This window comes from Phodopus roborovskii, unplaced genomic scaffold (genome assembly GCF_943737965.1).
Source record: "Phodopus roborovskii unplaced genomic scaffold, PHOROB, whole genome shotgun sequence".
NCBI lineage: Eukaryota > Metazoa > Chordata > Mammalia > Rodentia > Cricetidae > Phodopus > Phodopus roborovskii.
The window spans coordinates 8,998,672-9,017,290 of NW_026126578.1; the positions used below are offsets into that span (position 1 = coordinate 8,998,672).

At 47.7% G+C, this 18,619-nt stretch overlaps 1 protein-coding gene across 2 annotated transcripts in view; it reads right to left on the reverse strand.

Annotated features, from left to right (window-relative positions):
- The window catches only part of Rassf4 (Ras association domain family member 4), a 35,745-nt gene extending 24,205 nt beyond the window's left edge, over positions 1 to 11,540 (reverse strand). For both annotated transcript variants that reach the window (XM_051203591.1, XM_051203590.1), the window contains exon 1: positions 11,408 to 11,540. The gene's annotated coding sequence lies outside the window, so the exon portion shown is untranslated. The remainder of the gene's footprint in view (positions 1 to 11,407) is intronic.
- Positions 11,541 to 18,619: the final 7,079 nt, after the last annotated feature.

Below are 18,619 nucleotides of genomic sequence, written 5' to 3' on the forward strand. Positions count from 1 at the left end.
TTTAAAACTTACCAGATATCTATGTCCACTTAATAATTTCAGAACAAGGCTGTCCCCAGTTACAGGAAGTAGAGATAGACTAGAGCTACTGCTTCCTGGCTGAGGGCCTTCATGAGGGTCCTTCCTATTTTCTGGGCAGTAAGATGAAGCCCAGCACACCCTCAGTAGTGATGCAACCTCTACCCTTTTTCTCTCTGACCCATCCAATGTGCTCCTCCTTTCCCTGCCTGATACCCACCAGAAGGATATCATTCCTGAATAGGCATTTGATTACAGAGGCAGGTAAATTACTGGTGGCCAGGAGAAAGGAAGGATTGGGGGGGGGATGGGCTTAATGGCAACCTTAGAAGTATCTCATCAACACAGCTCTGCTCACTCTAAAGCAAGACCAACAGAGAAGCCAGGCCCCTTGCAGGAAGGCTTTGACTAACATAGTAATGAAGCATTGCCCCTTGGGATCAGAGCTGGGGGCTACCTGTGTATTCTTGTTGGCCCAGCAACGGGGTTTTCAAAATAGGGCTGGGTTTCCTGTGCATGGCTTATGGAAAGAATGGATGTTCTCCATGTCTGGGTAGTTCCTCAAACTCGCCAAAGCAGAGAAGTGTTCCGCCCAGGGGAATACCCTGTGTTGGGGTTTCTGGGCTGACACTGGTTGCACAGGCATACATAACAGTGAAACGTTTTGAGCACGCTCATTACAGGAAGGGCTGCAGTAACTCCGGAATGATAGGAAATGGGGTTTCCCCTTGCTGTCCTCTGCATCTTCAGCCAGCTTTTTCCGACTTCTTGCCTGAAGCCCCAGCTTTGCTGGAGCTTGATGCCCTTTCCTCTCAGATGGCTTTTGCTGTGTTACAGGAGAGTCTTCCTCTCAGCCTATCCTTACCTGCCCCAGCACACCAGTTACAGAGTGAGCCCTGGCCAGGGAAGGGTGAGCTGGAGGAGCTTCTCACATGGGGTCTCTTCAATATTTATAATCCCACTTGATTAATCGATGCTCCCAGGGGCACCAACGCCCCGGGGATGCTCGTCCATGCCTTTCTGCTTCACCCCTTGTCTTTCATACCAATAATGGCTCAGCACTTTAAGGGGTGAAGTGAGTACAAGATTCACAGGCTCCCCCACAAGTCAGCTCTTTCAGAGCTGTACATACATGCAGCAATGTGTAAGTCAGGTTAGTTCCTCTAATCCCAAGCTGAGACGGGAGGATCACTGCAAACTTAAGTTTGGCGGGGGCTCCAGAGTAAGAGTATGTCTCAGAAAGAAAAACAAAAATGTAACCATGTCCAGGGACTAAGGGGATGGCTTAGTTAAGGGACAGTACTCACAGAGCCCACAGAGAGTTGGGGACATATCCTTCTTTTTGAAGCATAGATCTTCTGGTTTACTCATAGGAAACCAGAAATCTGGGTTTTCCCATCACTACTTAAAGTCAGGAGCTTTGCACAGAAACACTGGCTGCCCCCAAAATAACTATGTAAAATGATTAGCAGCCTTCCCAGCTCCCTGGACGTGAGGTCATGCTTCCAACTCTGGCCTTTCTGCTACAAAGGGACATGTGCGGATCACCTTCCTGATGGCACTAGCAAGCAGTTTCCCAATGTCTGCCCACAGTCACTCCAACATGAGTGCACACATGTAAAAATTAGAAACCAGGTTCTGCATATGAGAGCAAATGTGTATGCATGCAGCATTTGTCTCTCTGAACCTGGGCTTCCACCTTTAATGTAATGTTTTCCAGTTCTACCCATTTTCATGAGATTCCCTACATGCTTTGACTTTTGGAAGCTATCATGAGCTATGCTCTTCCTTCTCTGGTTTCTTCCTTGGCAAGTCTGCTATGATTCTATAGGAAAACTGCTGGCTTTTTATCCTGACTTCTTATCCCATCATTTTGCAGGGAGTGTTTATAAGTTCTGAGAGTTTTCTGAAGAGTCTTTAGTGTCCTTCAAGGACAGGGTCAAATTGTCTGCAACTGGGAACGAATTGGCTTCTTTCTTTCTAGTTCGTATCCCCTTTTCCCTTTCTCTTGTCTTACTGTTTGTTGGCCCCCTTATCTTGTTACAGAATTTTCTGGAAATGCTTTCAATTTCCCCCCATTTAGTTCAGTGTTGGTCATGGGATGTCCATCAAGGACTGGCCAACCTATTACTCACAATTATTTCATAATAATCAATTTTATGAAATGACTACATTACCAAAGGCTATGTGTAGATATAATGCAATCCTCACTCAAATCTCAATGACATTCTTCACAAAACTAGAAAAAAATAATTCTAATATTGATATAGACAAAGATAGTCAAAGAAATCCTCAGCAGGATGAGCAATGCTGGAGGTATAATTGTACCTGATCACAGTAGATCATAGAGCCACTGGACCTGATCTCAGTAGATCACATAGCCACTGCACCTGATCACAGTAGGTCACAGAGCCACTGTACCTGATCACAGTCGATCACATAGCTACTGTACCTGATCTCATCATGTCACACAGCCATCATAACAAAAATAGCAGAGCAGATATTATATCAGTGGGCAGAATAAACGACCCAGAAATGAAACATGCTGCTATGGCCACCAAAGTTTGACAAAGGTGTCTTTCAAAACCACATTTCGGAAAAGACAGCCTGCCTCACAAATGTGCTGGGAAAACTAAACTCTCATGTGTAGAGAAGAATGAAACTAGCCCTTTCTAATAGCTTGGAACTTTGAAACCACTAGAGAAAAATGGGTAAAACACCTCATAAGCAAGGACATAAGCAAGGACTTCCTGAAAAGACTTTCCAACTGCTTACAAAATAATCCCAAGAACTGACCTATGATGCTACATGAAAAAGGAACAAACGGTAAAAGGTCCACCTAAAGAATGAGGGGAAATCTTTGCCAGTTACACATCATAGACTGATATCTAGAATACATAAAGAAAGAACCAAAAACTTAAACACAGAAATCCGACTCATCCAATCAACAAATGGACTAACGACCCAGAAACACAAATAGCCAATACATACTTGGAAATGTATTCATCATCCTGGGCCCTTAGAAAAATGAAAATTAAAACTGCTTTAGAGTCATCTCACCCAAGTCAGAATGTCTATCATCAAGAAAACAAATGCTGGCAAGAATGTGGGGGAAAGAAACTCACACACCACTGTGAGAATGTAAATCTGTGCATTCATAATAAAAGTCAATATGAGATTCCTAGAAATGTAACTATAAACGAAGTAGCATATGACCCAATTATGCTACTCCTGTGTACATGCCTGGAGGGTTCCAAGTCAATGTATCCAAAATCATTTTTGCCATTGCTGTTCTTTGAAGAAAAAGAACAGTTCCTGTCTATTGCCACGGGCCATGGACACAGTGGTACACCCAGTGGAATTTTATTCAGGTGTAAGAAAAAGAAGAATCGTGACTGTGCAAGAAAATGGATGGAGCTGGGACCATTGTGGAAAGTAAACAGACTCAGAACGACATTATCTCAGATTCTCTCATATATGGGGCCTAAATTTAAAAGCCCCCTTCTCTCTCTCACTCTCTCTCTTTCTCTCTTTTTCTGTCTGTCTCTCTGTATAACTAGAATGAGGTAGAGAAAGATCACAAGGGAGGGTTGTACAGAAAAGAGGGTGATAGAATAATGCGACACCAACAAAGAAGGGGACTGTCTGGAAGGAAGGAGGGAGCAGAGCTGGGTGGTGGGCAGGATGCACAAGGTTGGGCAGTGGGGAGGGGAAAGAGTGGCTTATGTGTATAGAGATGCCCAGTGAAACCCGTTGCCCAATGTGCTAACATAAAAATTTAAAATTTTATTTTAAATGGTGTGCGTGTGTGTGCGTGTGCATGCAAGAGGAGAACAGAAGCATCAAATCTAACTGAGCGGGAGTTACAGACAGCTGTGAGCTGTCCAAAGGGTTGTGGGAGCTGAACCCCAATCCTCTGCAAGAGCAGCATACACTCTTAACCACTGAGCCCTCTGACCAGCCTCCCTAAAAGCTAAAAGTATCTTTAAATAAAATTTAGACTTATTTACTTAATTTTATGAATATTTTGTATGTATGAATATTTTGCCTGTATGTATGTATGTATGTATGTATGTATGTATGTATGAATGCATGCATGCATGCATGCATGGTATGTGCACCACAGGCATAGTACCCACGGAGGCCAGAAGAGTGTATCAGATCTCCTGGAAGTGGAGTTAACAAATGGTTGTGAGCCACCATATGGGTGTTGGGAATCAAACCTGGGCCACCTGGAAGAGCATCCAGGGCTTGAAGCTGCTGAGCCTTCTCTGCAGCCCCCCACAATTCTTGTTTTTTTTTTTTTTTTTAAAGAAAAAGAATCAGTGCCTGTCTATTGCCATAGTTAGCCAGAAATCCATGTGTTCCGATGATGGTGAGTGATTCTGTGGCTCTGCATCCTTGACCCATCCACAGTGGATATGCACTTGCAAAGAGAAGCAGTCTCTGCTGGGCTAAGACACCAGTGTTTCAGGTATTTCTTACTGTAGCAGTCAGGGCTACATAGTGAATTTTTAAAAAGTAAATAAGTAAAGATAAGAGGAAGAAATGAAGCACGGCACACACTTGCAAGACAAACACACTTAGGTATGGGACTTGTCTGTGGCTTCAGACTCATGCCTGAATGTCTTTATCTCCCCCAGAATGAGAAAATCCCTTTCTTTTACTATGCATCAGAAGCACCTTTAAGTGGGATTGCCTTTAAGTCAAGCGGTGGCTGCATATTAACAGAAAGGCCTTTCTAAGGGGCTTGGGCTCAGAGCTACTAAGACTTAGGTGGCTGCATATGCATGTCTTGTCTTTTGAGTCTTGATTTTCCAAATCTGTACATTAAGAATATTGCCCGTCAATGGCTTTGACATTTCCTCAGCTGCAGAACTCTTTATTCAAATGGGAAACTTATGCAGGTAAAATTTAAGGGGACTGCTTTGGTTGAAAGTAAGGCAGTTGTCAGTCCACTAGAGCGCCAAGGAGTTAGTGAGACACTACCTTCCCCCTGTTTCCCCTCAGCAGGTCCCTGAGGACACACCCCAGTAGTTGGTAGTATCTTTCACAGTGCAATAGCATCAGGTGTTCAGAGAAAGGGTAGAAGGAGGAGGGAACTATGTTTCCTATAGGGCTAACAGAAGCTTGACCGGGAAGGAGTATGCCCATCCTATCCAAGGGAGGGCAAGGGGGCAGTAATCATAGGGTGGGAGAGTAAGAAGGGGCCATCTCAGCAAAACAGGCTCTTCCAACTTTCTATAGGTCATAGTTCTCATGGGCAAGGAGCCTAGGTCCTTAGAAAAACACTCTCTGTACTAGAGCAACATGTTATTTCATTGTCTTCTTCAGCTACAAGGCATTTGGTGAGTCACTTAGTTTCCCCAGCTGTCAAACGCCTCCTTCTCTAGAATGAAGATATTCTCCAGATATTTTGTGTGTTTCAATCTGACTATAGGACTATTGAAACAACGAACCCCAAATAAATGGGAATTTCCCCAGAAATCTCATGTTGGGAGAAGAAAAGGACAAGCAGAGAGGAACTTGTCTCCCAAAGAGAGATTTCATACAGTTCTAATAACCTGTCACACAACCTTACAAGATCAGACTGAAGCCCAGACAAGGTTGGGTCAAAGGTGGATGGGACCACATCTTAACCAGGACTGGCTAGATGTGCATACCCAAGACCCTCTATTCAAACTCACACTGCACTTCAGGACCCTGGAGGTGTTGTGGAATAGTATTTTAACTAGGCAAAGGTGTGTCACATTTGTTTAATATTACTTTAATATGTGAAGGTGTGTCACATTTGTTTAATATTACTTTAATACGTGAAGGTGTGTTACATGTGTTTCTGCTGCCTTTGTTGACAATGTAGAGATGTATCAATTTGCTTGTGCTGCATTTGTTTTACCATGCCTGCCTGAGGCACCTGATTGGTCAACTAAAAAGCTGAACAGCCAATAGCTAGGTAGGAGAGGGATAGGCAGGGTTAGTGGGCAGAGAGAATAAGCAGGAGGAGGGCTCTAGAGAAGGAGGAGAGAGAATGAGGGAGGAGAGGAACACCCCCAGCACCAGAAGCCAGGCAGCTGCCAGGCAGCCAGACAGAGAAGCAGTCAAAGATGTACAGAAGGAAAGAAAGGTAAAAGCCCCAGGCAAAATGTAGATGAAGAGAAACAGGTTAAGTTATAAAAGCTAGCAAGAAATACGAGCTAAGCTAAGGCACATTCAAATCTAATAAGTCTCTGAGTCATGATTTGGGAGCTGGTTGGTGTTCTAAAAGGAAGCCTGTTCCACTACAGCTGACATGGAGGACTTGTGGAGCTCACAGGCTTTCTTTGTCCTTCTTCCCAGTGTGACCGCATTGAATATATCTCCTTTTTCTGTTTTCCACCTTCTTTCTTTTTGGGGGTGGCCTTGAACTGTCAGATGTACCTGTCTCTGCCTCCCTAGTGCTGGGATTAAAAGTGTGCATCACTACACCCAGGTTCTGTTTTCCACTTCCAGTTTAGCTTTTTTAATTAGCTTAATTAGAAGATGGGCGGCCAGATCCCAGTTGAGACACAGGTTGTGACTACCACATTGGATAACATGTGAACACTGTTTTGCCTTTAAGATCTTTTACTGCATTGATCTGCTGTCACTCATTCTCCTTATAGTGTCTTAGTGAGTTTCACAGTATACCTAAGGGGTGGTCTGGAAACTTGCTGCCAGGGAGAGCTTGAAGAGAGAGCACATCCACTCTTGTTAGGGAATAAAGTAGAATGTCTCTCTATGTGGTTCATTTTCCTGTGACTGCTTCCCTAGTGCGAATCTCCCTGTGCCCTGGCAAACATCTTCAGTGACCTACTCTCAACCCTTTGTAGTGAAGAACTATGATCATAATCTTATGATCATGATCTTGGTTTTTGTAATAAAAACTATGGATCATAATTGTAGATCATAACTTAGACCTGAACCTGAGGCGGAGGCTCAGTGTGCAGATAGATAGATGCTCCTTGGGAGAAGTAGATGGAGAGAGGATGTAGCTGGCCTGTCCTGGCCTGCCACCCTGCCAAGTCTGAAAAGCAGCCACAGATGTGACCAGACAGAAGGGCTGCTCCCCTCCCCCAGCAGCCTTTGTCCTGGTCCTGCCCCCCACCCCCACCCCATCCCCCAACACACAAAGCTCAGGCCTCCAAGCTCACTCCTTGGGCTGATAGATGCTTCCTCTGCTCCTCAGAGGGGCCTCAGGAGGCAGTGTACCTGGTTACCTTCCCCCAGTGAACCGACAATGGGTGAGTTGTCCCCACTTCACGCTTCAGCGACTGCTCTGTTCCACCAGGCCTGTGGAGGCAGCGACAGCTGGCACACAGCCTGCCATGGAGTGACAACGGCCTCAATCCGAGGTCTAGGCCTTGTCCTTTCCTCTTCACAGAAGAAGGCCAGTTCTGATTCTTTAGGTCACTGTGGGACCCAGTCCCTCTGGATGGGTTGCAGGAGGAGCACACTGGGACACTACTGGACTGGAATATTCAGGAAATGAACTTGAGTGGACCTAACAGCCTTTCACTGTGAATCTCTGTGTGGCCCTGCTTTTCAGTCTTAGAGGGTCCTCCCCACACCGTGAATGGAGATGTACTGTCCTCACTTGGCAATATGGGCAAAGGGTCAACATCTAAAGTAAAATGTAAGTTGGTCAGTGGAACAGGAGAGCTTGGCTGCCTCTGTCTTACCCTTCCCTGGCACAATTCATATTTAGCGTGATTCAAACCAAGTAAGAAACAAAGTGGCGTGACCCGCAAGACAAAGGAGGACACAGCCAGGCCCAGCCAAGAGCCTCCAGTAGGGCTGTTAGGCTACAATGGGTTAGACTGCCCTGCACAACTGGTTCCTAACGCTAGGGATAGGAACCCAGGCTCTGAAAACAATGAGCCTCTAAAAGGCCTTTCCAGCACCTGTCAGCCCTCACAGGCAGAGCTTCCCCAGAGGGAAGCCAGCTGTCTGTGGAGGGAATCTGGCTGGACACAGGTGTCTGGTCTGCCCTCAGCAGGACAGCCACCTAGATAGCCAGCTACTTAAGCATGAACAGCAGGCAGCCACTTAGCAGCTGCTGACCTCTCCCATTGTCCAGTTCCAATGGCTCAGCCATATCCCTTCTGCCCCAGTCCTAGGCTGCTCAGTCTCACCAGCAGGGCAGCCCTGAGAACATGTACACACTGCCAGTAGGAGATGATGGGGGTCCAGGGAAACAGACAAAGTAGATACACAGCCATTGGCATTCCTGATTGACTATGGCTGGCCACCCTATGCAGGCCATCTCTGCTATAAGTCCCCTATAGTCCTGGTCTGCCACATAGGCCTCCTTGACAATGTTCCCCTTTCCTTTGAAGAGACCGACTGGTCCTTGTCCTTGGTCCCTTTGCAGACTGTAGGCTGTAATCTTCCCTCCCTTGTGACTTCCTGATATAAACTGTAGCCCAGAGGCAGTGCCTCACCCACACACCTGCAGGGCAGGTTGCTGGTTTCTGCCCTTGCCCTCCAGTGTTCTTTCCTGTAAGCTGAGGCAATAAAATCATTTCCAACCTTCCCACTCTGCCTAATGCAATATGCTCACACTTCCTGGCCGTGCCCCCCCCCCCAATCCAAACTCACACCCTACCTATGGAAGGGAGGAGTCATGGAAACTGTTATCCACACAGCTATGGCTGGAGAGCCAAATAAGTACTCAGATGGCCTGGGTCCCGGAGTACAGCACAGCTGTTCAGACCCCCTGACTACTCGGTGCTAACTACTGCCAGGTTGTCCTGGGTACTCTGGTATCTGCTATATCCATGCTGCCTTTGCCCTGGCCTGTGTGCTATGTGCACCTGCTGGCGAAGTCTCTCAGGAGACAAGGCGCTAGGTCTTAGAATCCTTTGGGACATGGGTTCTTTGAAAACATAACACCTTTATCCCAAACCAAGAAAAATGTGAGTGTGGTTGTGCCTATGTGTACATGTAAGTACATACATGGATTGTCATACTACCATAAGTGAGTCAGGATTCCTGCCTCCTCTTGCCCTGGATCCCTGGCTGAGGATGTCTGCTGCATCCCAGAAAACATTCTGGCTGAACTTTTCTTTGACATTGAGCTGGTGTGTACCATCACTAGGTCCTGGGTCCGTTGTAGTGGCAGCTGGTCTAGAGTGACCCACTCCTCAGAACTGAAGCTAGGGGATTATACAGCAGCCCACATGTCTGATACTAAAGGTCAGGCAAGGGGATGGCTTCAATTCTGTCCCAGGGTATGTCCCGTGTGTCCCAGAGGAAGTCCCTTTGGGTTGGAAGGAGATTTGGGGAAACTAAAAAGGCTCCGGGCAAGCAGCCACTTCCTAGTTGTTGAGTGTTTACTTTTAAACAGTTTTGAGCACCAGCAAGGTGGCTCTGTGTGTAAAGGCACTTGCCATCTAGGCCTGAGGACCCAAGTTCAATCCTCAGAACTCACAGAAAAGTGAGTGGAGATAAATGACTCCACAAAGTTGACCTCTGACCTTCACATGTGCAGCATGGGATTGCACGTGACCCACACGCAGATATACATGTAATCCACACACGCGTGTGGACACACACACCACTAATAATAATAATAAAGATAAAAGCAATTTTGAAATGTTTTCTTCATTGTACTTTTCAGAGGTTAAACAACTCAGCCTCTCCACAGTCTGGACTCAAAGCTTTACCCTTCCCCAGCTGTATGACCCTATCAAATCCTTCCCATTTTTGAACTGGAGATCCTCACCAGTTAAAAAATTATGTTCCTAAGGGTTCATCCATAATAAACACCGCCGACATTAGGCTGCAGGCCCCAGGAAAATAGCAAGGTTCTAAGAAGAGGATGTAGAACTCAAAGAGGAGAAGGTCTCCTAAGAGTCAGGAGACAGGTGGAATTTAGCCCTGAAACAGGGACTCGGGTGGCTAGGGGCACAGAGCCGAGGGCTTCCCGGTAAGCAGGCTGTCTGCTCTGAGACTTGCTTGCACAGGGGCTGAACTTGTACTTCCACATCCTGTTCTTGTTCTGTCTCACAGTCCCGTTGGCTCTGACTCAGGGAGAACTGGACTTTAATCCTGTTCTCAACCTCACATCACCCACTACACTCTCCTCTCTCCTGGGTTTCAGAGGGACACTTCAACATTGGGCATGGAGTCCCCAAGTGTGAGCACTAGAGAGGGCTATGACTCAAGCTGATAAAAGGCCAAACAAACACCACAACGTGCTGAAACACACCCCAGCCTAATTTCCAGCAAGCAAGATTTTAATCGAAGATGAATTTCATCTTCTCTTTTCCACCTTCCTCTCTAGTCCCTCTCCCCACCTGCAGCCTCCTGGGGGAACAGGAAGCTATAGGCAGGTCTGTGTTTACCTGTTCCACTGTGCCTGGCTGCTCTCTTTGTTTCCCATGGTTTCTGGTCCTGAGAGATAACCTAGTACCTGCAGCTGAGCTGCAGCTAGGGCAGCAAGGATCTCTCCTGCCAGCTTAGTGTGTCACTTTGGCTGCCAGGGTTCGATTCCTGGATTGCAGCCCTCACCTGCTGTATGAATTCCTTTAATTCCCAGTGAGGTGGGATTTTTAAGCTCCCTTACAGGATTTTTTTTTTTTTTTTTTAAACTAGGCTCTGGCTGCCTTGGCACTGTAGGAGTTGGGAACACAGGCCAACCACAGTCCAAAGAGAGAAGTTAAGGAGGCTTGGAAGTACTGTTCCCCATGGAGGTACTGTTCCCCAGAGTTCTACCCCCACCCAGCCCACCTCCCCCACCCCCGACTTGATTTATGCTCCGCTAGGGATGGATTCTAGGTTTCATGAGTGCTACACAATCACTCTATCAACTAGGCAAGAACCCCAACCTCTGTAACGCATCTAGACTCGGATTCACATTTGAAAATGGGGATAAAGAAAGCAATATTGTGGCCACACAGTGAAGAGTGAGCAGCATATAGCGTTAAAGCCCTTTGCTCACAGCCAACTGTCACAAACAGCGACGGAGAAACAAGTGCCTGGGCAAGCTATCATCCCAGTGTTGGGTTTCCATCTGTGAAATCAGACAGTTGGGCTGGAAACTCTCTTCCAGCCTCTAAGACCTTGTCTCTAGGAGTCTGGCTGAGAGGAGGGACGAGGTGAGCACAGCTGTAGACGGCAGTTTTGTTCACTGGCCCTGCTAAGATTTAGCCCCTAAAGTGCCTTATCCTAGGAGATAGATACGGTGCCACTGTCAGCTCTAGCTGGAGGCCCGCAGTGCGCCAGGCTGGCAGGGGGAGGAGACTCGTGCACAGCGGCAGAAGGGCACAAGTGCTCAGGCTCTAGCGCGCTCTGCCTGATCGTCGCCTCAGAGTCGAGGGTAGAGTGGTCCGAGGACGTCCACTACCTCCGTATCCTGGGCATCACTCACCGTCCAGTCATCGCGTGGTCCAGAGGCCACCAGCAAGGCAGTCTCTCCGCCTGTATCAGAGTTGTGCCTGCACCAGGCTCCAGAGCCTGGCCTCTGCTGCAGGGGGTCAGGTCCGCCCCTGCCCGCCCTAAACACACCTCTTCCCGCCCCCGGACACGCCCTCTCTGCCCTGGGAACGCCCCTCTCTCTGGTCAACGGCGTTTGCTACAGTTGCCCCTCAAGAAGACCCCGGGCATTGTCTGCTTGTTTGCTTGCTTGATCTCCATGGACAACAACGAGCGCTCCGTGTGTCACTTAAATTCCTAATCCTGGAGGGCACCTCAGGAGGCAAAGAGAAAGCAGCCGGATTGGGCCCTAGGGACTAGCGGGTCTACAGGCAGTGGCCAGGGATCCTGGGTAACACAGACCCTTGGGTTTCAACAAAGGCCTCTGCGCAGGCGCTGCAGCTTCTGCTGTGTGCGTCCTGGGGAGGGTGGAGTGTGTGAGGTTGTGTGTGTGTGGGGGGGGGGGGGGTGGAGTGTGTGAGGGTGTGTGTGTGGGGGGGTGGAGTGTGTGAGGGTGTGTGTGTGTGTGTGTGTGTGTGTGTGTGTGTGTGTGTGTGTGTGTGTGTGTGTGTACGCGCGCGCCCAACATTTATTTATTGAACAGATAGCACCTGCAAGCAAAAGCTTCTCAGAAAGCTCCATTAAAAAATCCAGCTGGTGAATTTAAAAAGTTAGTTTCCTCTCTCTGGCGCTGCCTAATGAGCACCAATTTGCCAATGCTGAGGCAGAGCCTCAGGCTCTGTGGGAGCTTAAGGGGGCTGGGCAGCATGGATGCCGGCCTGTTTGGCTATGGAGCTTTGTTGGCTCTGTTTTATGTCACTATTCCCAGTCCTGACCCCAGGACCTTTTGGCTGCCCCTGCAATGTAAATCAGCCTAACTCAGTCCTTGATTTCTAATCCTCTTGGGGTCTCATGGCCATTTTAAGAGTATGGTGTGGGTCTTCTAAAAATGTATTTGAAAGCCAACCTGGAATTTGAATCCCAGGACCCAAAATCAGCGGATTTTGCTAGTTATTGTAGCTGGTGACTGTGAGCATAGAGATTGCACTTTGTCCTTCCCTTCCTGGGTGGCAGACTATCCATGTCTACTCCCCTGCCTGCAGGGGGCTAAAGGTGACCAGCTCAGAGTCCCTCTTCAACTCAGCCCGTGCTTGTATTCTTAGAGAATGATCCATTCTCTGCCAACTCGGGGTTCCTATGACTACTGGCCTGTTGAAATACATGTTTCTTTCCACAGTCCAAATGCTGGGCATCTTAAGAACTAAGACTAATATTTGGGTGCTTCTAAAAGCTTTCACAAACCAAGTGCATGAAATTCCACAAAACTCCTGACTGCTCCAATCCATTCCAGCCCCAGTGAGGCAGTAAACAGCACATGACAGGGTAAATCTCCCTGGGGCTCTTTAGCATGAATCACACTCTCTGCCCCAATTCACACTATTGCCTCACCTGGCACAGGCCTGAAGTGTCCTGAGCATTCCTTATAGGTTTGACACGCGCTGTTTGTTGGTCTGGTCTCCTGTAGCTCTTGACACTCAGCTGCACTGGCTACTGCTTACATTTCATCTGGAGTAGGAGGAGCTGCCCTGCTGCCCAGTGTTGGCTGCCTCTCACTTCTGGTGAGTGCCCTGGTTCCTGACAGTTGCCTACTGAACACCCACTGTCTTGTTTGGAAAAGGGAGGGAAGGAGAGAGGGAGAGCAGAGGGGAAGACAATAGAGGGAAGCCTGCTTATTAGGAACAGCAGCTTGCTGGCATCTAGTGATGGCTCATGACTGCCTGTCATTTTGTTGCTACACTCACAGCTCCCAACAGAATGGTATGACTGGAACTTCAACATGCAACTGGTAAAATGGCAGTGTACAGTACGCATTGTATGTTGTACTTTGTAGAACATTTGCTTTGTTATTTATGCTTCAGCGGTGTGATGTAAAATGGGTACCACAGTGGGGGAAGAATTGAAAACAGTAGTTTCAGTCAATCTTGACAACCCTTGTCATGGCTTTCCTGTGGCTGTTTGAGACATGGCCCTCACTCTCACTTCTGGATATAGAGAGGAGAAAGAATTCATGGAAGAAGGGACTAGAGGGGAGGGTGGAGAAAACTAGTTTTCTTAGTTGAAAGAAAATCTGACTGCCCTCCTTTCTTGTCTCATGTGGATATAACATGCAATGTGTGGAACCTGGCAGTCAGTTTGAGAGCATATACAGAAAAAGCAGCCTTAGTCTTAGAGTTTCTGTACTGTCTTCAGTAAGACTTCACAACAATGATGGTGCAATATGTGTGGCACACAGGCCACTGTGACAATTACTTCCCATCGATCTTGCTTCCTTTGTTCCCTCCTACCCTCCCTCCCTCTGGTCTGGTCACACTGAATGTTCCTCTCAGCCTTTGTACTTGGTGGTCCTTTATCCCTAAGTTTCTTCTGCAGATACTGCCAGGCTGACTCCTCACCTCCTTTGAGTTTTGACTCACAAATCATTGTCTCTTCCAGATCTTTCCTGCCCCTAATACATCCCTCCCAACCCACTCACCCCCTCTCTATGTTCCATGCCTTTATCTTGGGCTACCTACCCAAGAGACGCTCTTCCCTCAGCTGCTGACCTGGGCTGTCACTGTGATGCATTGCACCCAATGTGCTGCTGCCTTACTCTTCCATAGCCAGATTCAGGAAAGGCACAGACTCTCAGAGGCCCTAGCCCCATTCCAGGTGAGGCAGGTGGGATTGGGGTTCAACTTCTGGTGGTCCTATATTGAGGGGTGTATTTGTGCCTCCAGGAGTGAGACGCGAAAGACCTCTTCAGGCCCCAGGGATGAGGCCTCACAGAAATCTGCAGCACCACAGCCAATGGGGGCTTTGAGGAACTCCTGTAAGCCATGTTCACAGTGGGATGCCCCTGCTCACAGCATGCCACCATCAGGATAGCCATAGGAAATGTCATGATTTTCCTGACAGTCCAGGCCGATTTGAAGGGCCCATTCTTTTCACACAGGAGCCAGGAATAAAGAATTTAAGCCACCAGGGAATTCATGAAACCCACAGGACAGTCTGAGGCAAGGCTGGCACCCATGGCCTACCGTGCTCTAGGCTGGCTGGAGGCATCTAAAGCAACTAGGGAATCATCTTTGTCCTCTGCATGGGAGTATGTGTGCTGAGATATAATTTAGACCTGCACATAGATTCTGAAGCATAGGCTAATAGAATTTCATATATATGATGTTAAGATAAAAAACACTTTACTTTTTCTTTTGAGCACTTTATTCTACATTTATTTAGTGTGTGTGTGTGTGTCCACTTGTGCAAGAGCATGTCCACGTCTCTCTCACACACACACAAACACACACACACACACACACACACACACACACACACACATACACTTGTATACATGCAAGGCCTACCACACACCTATGGAGAGGACAACAGATGGCAGTTTGTTCTCTCCATCACGTGGGTCCCAGAACTCAGGTCATGGGGCTTAGAGGCAAGCCCCTCCCCAGCTGAGCCATCTTGCCTACCCATCCTCTTCTTTTGAGACAAGGTCTCATATGGCTCAAGCTGGCCTGGAACTCATTTTGTCTATGTAGCTGAGTATGGTCCTCTTGCCTCCATCTCTCAAGTGCTGGGATGATAGGTGTGCACCACAGTGCTTGGCTCTGAGAACCGTTTTCAAGGCCATTCCCTTAGAAGACTAAGTTGGATTTTTGAATTAAAATTAGTGATTGATTTCCTCAGGCCCTGGGCAGATAGATGACTTTGTGTGATCCTTTCCTCTCATCATCTTCAACATGAGATTCAGAACAAACGCCTTTCCTGAACAATTGCTCCAGAACTTAGTGTGATCCCAAAGGGACTTGTGTGGCTGGTGACAGTGCCTGATCTGCTGTGGCTGGTGCCGTTTGCTTGGGTGCCGTCCCTCTGTGTGCTCTGCGTGTGCGGAGGCTTTGTGAGGCTTGCTCTTAGATTTCAGGTAATCACTGCAAAGTTCAGCACACCACCTATCTGCCTTCTCTGTGTCAGATGGTTCTCACTACCTCCATTTGTTGATGTGCAAATGACAGCTCTGGGCTAATTTGGGATACTCTCACCCCAGGGTGAGCCAGGGTGGAAATGATCATTCTTCCCTAAGTGAACATAAATTTCAACGGTATATGCTGCGCCACCGCCTTCTCATTAAACACGCACATGCTCGCACACTTGATGGTCCTTTTTCTTTCAGCGAATGCTTTGGGAATGCCTTTGTCCTGAGCCACACATGTCCTAAGTGATAACACACGGTTTCCCAGGAGCCTTTACCAGATCACATGGCCAGAAAGTGCTGCTGAGACTTGCTTTAGAGTAGAGAGAACTGCATGCCTTGAGCCCTTTCTCCATTTAGTCCTGGGGAAGGGGGCAGGTGTGGAACCCATAGCTGCTCCCAAAGCATGGGGGGGGGGGGCTGGCCCATAGTCGCCTTCAGAGAGCACCTTGTCTTCCCAATACTGGAAAGGCAGCACACAGAGGGAGAGGGTGGCTCCATCCAAGAGTACAGATTAGAAGGGATGTCTTAGCTTTCTTTCTGAGGCTTTCCTTGCCTTCAAAGCCTTTGTCTAACATCATCTGAGCCCTCCTCCCCTCCGGCCCACCTCCTCACACTTGTGCTACTTCTTAGGCATCCACACTTCAACCCCCTGGAGGGCTCAGGCAGTGGCCTACTGAGTACTGTTACCGACATTGCTGTTGCTGTGAACTCCTGTAATAGTATGGCTGTGCATGGCTCCCCAGGGAACTGCGTTTCAGCAGAACTATCATTTGGGTGACTGCGAATGCGACTTCATGTTGTTCCGTAATGTTATTCCTTCTACAGCCACTGGGCTCAGGGAGCCACAGGAAACAGTTCAAGGACAGGAAGGCTTGCAGGAGGACACTGCTCTTCACAGAAATCCTCAGAGAGGATGGTCCAGTGCCTCACAAAGAGTCTGGGGTTTCCTGGGAGTCCTATTTCCTGAGAATAGCGAGCTGCTGCCAGAGAGACATAGGAACCAGGGTCTTTCCTCAAGCCAGGATGTGAAGCCGCCAAAGGACTCAGAGACCTCCCAGAGTGAGAGACAAGGAGCCCGAGGGAGCACAGAGCACTCACACACACAAGGGCCCTCTGTCCAGCTCTGAGTGCCTCTTAACACAGTGCATCCTGGGGAATTCACTAAAATTAAGATTCTTCTGAGGAATGCAAAACATTCCTGGGGCGGGGGCAGGGGCAGGCTGCCCTCTAGCCTGTGGCCTTGACATGGGAGCCGTGCCACCAAAAGAAAGAAAAGATGCTTCAGTTGAGTTGACCTCTCCTGTCTGGCACTTAAACCCACCCCTGTCAAGTTGCTTTAGAGTCTTTGGATCTCAAAGACTTGTGTGTCGGGAGAAGGCCGGAGCCATGGGCTTGCAAGATTTCTAATGATTTGTCTCTGTTTTGGAACGGGCGCTGGCTTTTCATCTCAGAAGTGCTCTCAGTGAAAGGGATAAGTGTTGTCATTACGGCTGTTGAGAGCAGAATGACCAGTGTCTTAGGATTCCCCAGAGAAATAGTACCAATAACCCATGTGTGCAGCCCGTGGTTGGTGCCTGTGTCCTCTACATCTGACCATCTGGAGTTCAAACATACACAGGGAAAGCATTGCAACTGTATTAAACTCTATAGCATTTCCCCTATTACTAGTCCTTGTGCTTTACAGGGTGAGAATTATATGGTGTCCACACCGTTTTAGGGAATGAGAACATTCAAAGTATGTAGAAACATACATGTGACTTACATAGAAATACCACACCATTTCATTAAGGGTTTTGAGTATCTATCTGCATATTAGGACTTCCATAGTGGATTGGAACCAGTGGCTCAGGAGATTATGGGCTGATGAATCAAAGGTCTGTTAGGCAGGACCCACAGGCTGGAGATTGAGATAGGTTTGATGTTGCAATCTCAAGTCTGCCTTCCAGTGAGCTGAGAATTTAACAGTCTGCTGAGCAAAATGGCTGGTGGAGATATGTTTGTGCAATAAAACCTCACTCAGTCTTTCCTCTGAAGGCCACAAACTGATCAAGGCGAGGCCCTACCCACATCGCAGAGGCAATACCTCCTTATTCAAGGGCCTTTATGGTTGTGTTAATATCACTTAAAATGCCTTCACTATGGCAATTAGACTGGCATCTGCTCCAACAGCTAGGCCTTTGGGCCCATAGGCTAGCTAAGCTGCTACCTGAAATTAGCCATCATAGGCAGTGATAACCTATGTTGGAGTATGACCAATAGTTCACATTGCCTCATGTCCCCATGAGGACAGACTCCATGCAGAATGTGAGGCTATAGCAGGCCTTCCAGAACTCCAGGATGGAGCCAGCCTCCTTTCCTTGTATGTTGGCTAGGGGGTCACTATGTAGCTCAGGCTAACTTTGAACTCCTGATCAGGCAACCACATGCACCTGGAATTTACAGCAAGCTTTAATGTACCACCAATGTCACCTGTGGCAATTCAGGGGACTTTTCCTCCTGGGCATCATGAGAGTACATTAAGGATTGCCAAATGTTCTTTGTGAAGGGACAATGACAGTGTTTTCATATTTCCAAGGCACTGCACATCTATTGCAACCACTCATGCAAAAATAACCATAGGCCATTAGGCAACAAATGGGTGTTGCTTTGACAATAAAACTTTATAAAACAATCAGAAAGCCTGATTCTGTCCATTTTTTTTTTTTTCTCTCTGCCAAACCTTCAGAAGGGCACACAAGCTGCACTGTGGCTTAAGATTCCTTTAGTCATGAAGAAACAAAACGAAGAAGATTTCATTATCTCATGTAATGAAAAGCCCAGATACTGATAGTCTGAAGCCTGGTTCATTCAGTGTCTCAAAGTCATCTCTGTAGTCTGTAGTCTGCCATCTTCAGTGTTTTGGTTCAGTGACTCCTGCTGCTTGCCAAAGGCTGCTGAACTTCCTGAAGACACATTCACATTGGGAGGAGGACAGGGAGAAGAGCAAGGGAATGCTGTAGCAGTATACCTGTTAGTGCTGAGGACATCTTCCAGAACCTCTCTCTCTCATTACTACCGGCCAGAGCTAGGGATGGTGGCTTTCTAAGGCTGGGCAAAGTACACATCCTTCCCAGGGGCAGGTGGATGCCTGGTGAAACTTAGGGTCCA